A 6,077-nucleotide genomic window follows, 5' to 3' on the forward strand; every position below is an offset into this window, starting at 1 on the left:
GAAAGAAAGAAAGAAAGAAAGAAAGAAAGAAAGAAAGAAAGAAAGAAGGGAAGAAAGAAAGAAAGAAAGAAAGAAGGGAAGAAAGAAAGAAGGGAAGGAGGAATGAAGGAAAGGATAGAGGGAGGGAGGAAAGGATGGAGGGAGGAAAGAAAGGAGGGAAAAAAAGAGGGAGGGGGGGACCTAGACCAGTTGAGAGGCAGATTTTATGTTCAACATCAGGAAAAACTTCCTAAGAATTCTAGCTGTCAAAAATGATAAAAATAAAATGGGGTATTTGTAAAGTACTTTGCAAACGTTAAAATGCTATATAAATGCTAGCTACTAATTTTTTTAATGGACTATCTTGCAATGAAGGATGGGCAAAAAGAGTGAATTCCATCTTATTAAAGGTTTTCAGAGAGAGGCTAGATAACCATTTGTTGCAAATGTAGATAAAATTAATGATTTCAGTTGCAGTTAGATTAGATGACACATGAAGTCTGTTCCAACTAAAGTTTGTGACGCCTCAGAAATATCACAATCAAACGTACATGAAGGTGGTTTGGAAGCTACAATGTGCTATAAAAATATAAAGGACTATTATAACTTCCCCATCTCATTCTCATACCAATTCAGGACCAAGGGAAATGGTGATTGGGTAATTAATTACCCAGATCATTTGGCCCATCAAAAAACTGAAGTGGATGCTAATTCAAGTTCAAAAATAAATTTCTTTTGCCTAATTTGCCAGGTTCATTGGAATAATGCCAGGATCAGCCTAGCCCTTGAGTCAAATTTTTGCCTTAGGTCTCTTGCCTGACCTTGGAATATCTAAGAATCACAGAATTTTAGAAATAGAAAGAACCCCAGTGGTCATGAAATCCAATCCAAATCAAAAAAAGAATGTGATCACAACATACCTCACAAATTGTCATCTACTTTTTACTTAAAGACTTCTAATGAAGGAGGAAATGTGCCTCCTGAAGCAACCCATTCTGCTTTGGGATAGTTTGGGAAAGTTCTTTCCTGACATCAAGACTAAATCTGCCTCTTTGCAGCTTCCATCCATTACAGCTTCTGATTCTGCCCTTGGGGGCCAAACTGAACAAGTCCATTGAACTATGCGAGCTCTTACATTAGACCATGGAATCCTTGAGAACAGGGACTGTCTCTCCTTTTTCTTTGTGTCCCCTGAGCTTAGCTCAGCACCTGGGAGACAGTAGGTTTATTAAGTGCCTGCTTTATGTCAGAAACTGTGCTAAGTGCTAGAAATAAAAAGAAAGACAAAACAAGTGTTATTCACCCACTCGCCGTTAAGTCCAATCCCTCTTATACATGAAAACTTCTAAGATACTTAAGGGAACTATTATGACCTCCCTGTGTCTGCTCTTCTCCAGGCTAAAACCCCTAATTTCTTCAATCCATGCTTGTGTAATATGGACTCAATGACCTACACCACCCTGTCTGCCCTCCTCTGAATATTGCCTTACTAATGAATTAATGAATGAGTGAGTGAAAATTACAATCATAAATTTGGACCTGGAAAAGACCTTAGAGGCAAGTTCAATCCTCTCATTGTACACATGAGGAAACTGAGGCAGAAAAAAAGTTAAGTGACTTAAACAGGATCATAAAGTCAGAATTCTATCCATTATGCAATGCAGAACCAATGGAAAAGAAACTTTAGTGTCCAGAACTGAATGTGATATTCCAGATAGGCTCTGAACAGGAAGGAATAATAATATTCTAGTCTCTCTATGTCCTGCTTCCTGAAATATCTAGGGTCACTTTTTCCTTGACTTCACCATAAGATCTTGTGGCTGGTCAAATGAGCTTGACAGGAAGGTCATCAGATGAATACCACAGTCTGACTCTGTGCCTGTACCTGCTTCCTGAATTCTAGATCATAATTCTAGCCCAGTGAATCCTAAACATCCTAATGCCTAAACTTCTAATTGCATCTGCTTGACCACTGAGTCTCTCTGGAGAGGAAACTTACAAATTTTCATTAAGAGCCTTTTAATGTACCAGTTCTAGCCTATGGCAGGTGCAGAGATCCAATTATCCAAATAGCACGGTTATCTAACCAGCACATCTTTTTGGGCCTCATGGACAATATCTGTATCTACAACTAAATGCAAATGGAAGATTGAATAATTTATCCAATGGATTTGGCCTGAGAAGGAAGTCAATTCAGATAAAGAGGATTTCTTTTTTAAAAAGTCACAATGCATTCAGTCTAAATTAATTGGATGACCCTAGAAGAAGTAGGAGACAATCTCAGCTGTGATATGCATGGACCAGGATTGTGACCATGGACAAAGCAAAAGACTTTTGGGGGAGCTCAGTTTTCTTATATATAAAATGAGTATAATACACTACTTTCTTTAAAAACATTTTGTGAAGCAAATGTTTTGTAAACCATAAAGTACTCTATAACTCTGAGATGGTATTATTCTACATGTCTCCAGAGAAAAGAACTAGAACAAATAGGTAGAACGTATATTTTGATTCAACATGAGGACTTTATATAATTAGAAATATCCAAAACTCACCAAGATGGTACATCCTCTGTTACTGGAGGTTTTCAAGCAATACATGAATGGTTATTTAATAATGAAGTTGTATATGGGATTCACACATCATGCAAGTGTTTGGACTAGATTACCTTTATATTCTTGTTCAACACAACAGTTCTGTGATTCTATTACTTTGTGAACTTCCCTCCCCGCACCTGGAGACGGTGAGACTCTTCTCATTTCTACTGAGCTCCCACCTGGTAAAAGGAAATCCTTATCTGTTACCATGAAGGAGGCAGCCCCAGTTTCTCAGAAGGAAGTAAGCACCCCTGTGGTGTGATATCATTAGGATCTTACCACAGGTGAAGGAGAGGGGTATGGGGGCAGAGAGAAGTTTCAGGTTCTTTTGTAAGCAGGTGTTCAAGGGAGGAAACAGATAGATATGTGCTCTCAGAAAGAGACCTCTAGGCTGAATGGACAATGAGTCAGAACCCCTACAGAGGTCACCCTCACAGTGTCTCCTGATCTCTCCCCAAGTGCCTTATCTGGTTTCCTCATGACCTTTCCCCAGAACAATACTTGAAATATGAACTCATGGGAAGTCCTGGGCATGATCACAGCCAGCCCAGAATCAGGAAAAAACATACCTGTTGACTGTGTTTGAATTCTGAAGAAGAAACTACCAAAGTGTTGGGTGGGGAGAGTGGTCCAGATAGAGGTATGTGCTTACGGGGAAAGAAATATGAACTTCAATTTTGGCTTTTTTGCCACTAAGGTAACATTGTTGTATCATACTTCAGTCACATCTGATTCTTTGTGACCTGCTTTGGGGTTTTCTTGGCAGAAATAATGGAGTGGCTTGCCACTTCCTTCTCCAACTTATTTTACAGATGAGAATCTGAGGCAAATAGGGTTAAGTGACTTGCCCAGGGTCATACTGCCAGATTTGAACTTATGAAGATAGAGTCTTCCTGATTCCAGGTCCAGTGAACTATCCACTGTGCCACCTAGCAGCCAGAAATAACTTCAGAAGTAAAATACCTTAGCTACTCTTAGTCACAGCTTTCTCATTGGCCAAATGGATTAATTAGACCCACTCTACATACTTCATCTTTTGTTGTGATGATCAAAAGAGATGTAGAGTCTGAAAGTAGGTTGAAAGTATAAATTAACATAGAAATGGGAGCATTTGTTTTTGTTTTGACCTGTGATTTCATCAGCATAAGGGATTCCTAGTGTGAAAACTCCCCTACCAAAGCATATCAACAATTGTTTATAAGTTCTAGTCTCAGAGAATTGACCAAGACGTTGAAAAGTGAATTTGCCTGTTGTCATGTAGTACATATCAGAGAGAGGACTTGCTTCCTCACTCCAAGACCAGCCTTGTATCCAATACACCACAGTCTCTTATTATTCTTCACATGGGTCTCAAATCACTGTCTCAGTTCCATCAGAACAGAGGACAATATATTAGTCTATTCAGTGAAGCCCTTTTTCTTTTATATACAGAAAGAAATGGAGATTAGGTAATGATTCAGCTCATTTAAGTTGTATAGAAAGTCCATCTGGATACCAGAGGATAAAAATCCACTATAGCACCTCAATGACAAGGTTTGGCATTGATGTAGCAGCACCAGGTGAGATCCTCACAAGTTGCCCCTCCCTTGGTTTGGTATAGAATTGATCTCTATGGGCCCCTCTTACCTGGAAGCTACAATGATGGGGATTCCCTGAGAAGAGTTCTATTGTCCTCACTCACTGCCAGTCCTCCCAAATGACAATGTGACAGATGTTCCAGCCCAAGAAGATGCTCCAACTGCACAATCTGCCTCATCCCAAATATGTCACAGATGGGCTCCCCGGTGTTATCTGTTTAAAGCAACTGGTAAACCAGGTGCCAGTCAAAAAGGTGGACAAAGAATGATGAGGAAGAAGAAAAGGAAATGAACCTTTGCCCATGGGAGGCAATGGTTTGGAATGGGTCAGAGGTTTTGACCATCATCAGGACAATGAGTCTCCTCCCTCCATCGTTCTCCTCTTCCTCTCTGGCCACAAAAGTGAGTCTCCAAGTTGTCAGTGACCACAGGCTAGGGTTCTTAATGTTGAGAGGTAAGTTTATTGCTCTCCTGGCACGAGAGTTGCTGCTGCGGAGAGGTTTCACAGGGGATAATTAGCAACCAAGTTTCTCATGGAAAATAGTAACCTTTTTCTCACAAGTGGTCTCAGTTCCAGGGGCCCTTGGAGACTCAAAGGACATGAACATCATCATAACGACAATCCACAGTTGTATAGTACTTTACGTGTATAAAGCACTTTATAGTCTTGTCTCAACTTTTCCTCACTTTGGGTCTGTGAATAGGTAATGTAATTATTAGCATACCCACTTTATGGATGAGTAAACTGAGGTACATAAATGTTAAGTGCTTTGCCCAAGGTCGAACTGCTATTAAGTGGCAGAGCTGGAAATAGATTCCATACCTTCTGACCCTAAGCCTACTCTGTTCATGCAAAACTTAATGTTCTTTCAATTATATCAAACTTCCCCGGTCATTATCACCCCCATGTCAGATACAAGGACAGATCACTCCCTCCACATCTCTCATTCTCTTTTTTTTTTTAAATGAGTTTTCATTGATGTCTCTTTTTTTGCATCACCACAGTTTTCTCCAGTATTCTTCCTATTGCCCATCCCACAGAGACAACCCATATAATAAACAGCATTTTCTAAAAATTAAAGAAAAGCAAAAGATGTGGCAAAATCAGCACAATCAATCAATACATTGAAAAATTTCAAAACAAAAAAGAAAACACTTGCAATGTGCACCATCTGTGAACCTACCACCTCCATGAAGGAGTAGATTGGGACCATCCTCTCATTCTTTTTTCAAGCCATGCTTGATCTTTATATTTTGTCCATATTCACTTCTGATTTCTTGGCATGCGGCTGTTCTTTCCATTTATATTGTTGTAGTCACTGTGTATATTGTTTTCTTGGCTCTGTGTGTTTCATTCTGTATCAGTTCATGTAGATGTTTCTATGCTTCTCTGTATTCAACACATTCATCATTTCTTACAGCATAGTCACATCCCCATACATCCATGTTCCTCATTTTCCTCATACGTAAAATGGGAGGGTTGGACTCAGTGGCCTCCAAGATCCTTCCAGCTTGACCACTATGATCTCAGGGAGGATTCCCTCTGTGCACCAGTTAGACTGGGGCAAGGGGACAGAGGGGTGGCTACTGAAGTCCTTTCCCACTCTCATATTCTATGATTTCATGATTTTGTGATGTACTGGCATGAGCATTGGGTCTGGAGTCAATTGGTCCTGAATTCAAACCACAGCTCTTACTTATTAACATGAACTTGACCAAGTTACTTCTCCAGACCTCAGTTTCCTCACAAATAAAATGAGGAGGTTGAAATAGGCAATTGCTGAACTCTAATCTTCCAATTCTAAATCCTGTACACAGATGGCATGCATTATTTTCAATATCTTCCTTGCCCAAGGCAGAAATGTTATAGGAAATTAGTGCGATATTCTCAGCAAACAAGTCCTGCCTTGTGGAGCCCCTATCT

This window comes from Vombatus ursinus, unplaced genomic scaffold, assembly GCF_900497805.2.
Source record: "Vombatus ursinus unplaced genomic scaffold, bare-nosed wombat genome assembly UNPS02014798.1, whole genome shotgun sequence".
Lineage (NCBI taxonomy): Eukaryota > Metazoa > Chordata > Mammalia > Diprotodontia > Vombatidae > Vombatus > Vombatus ursinus.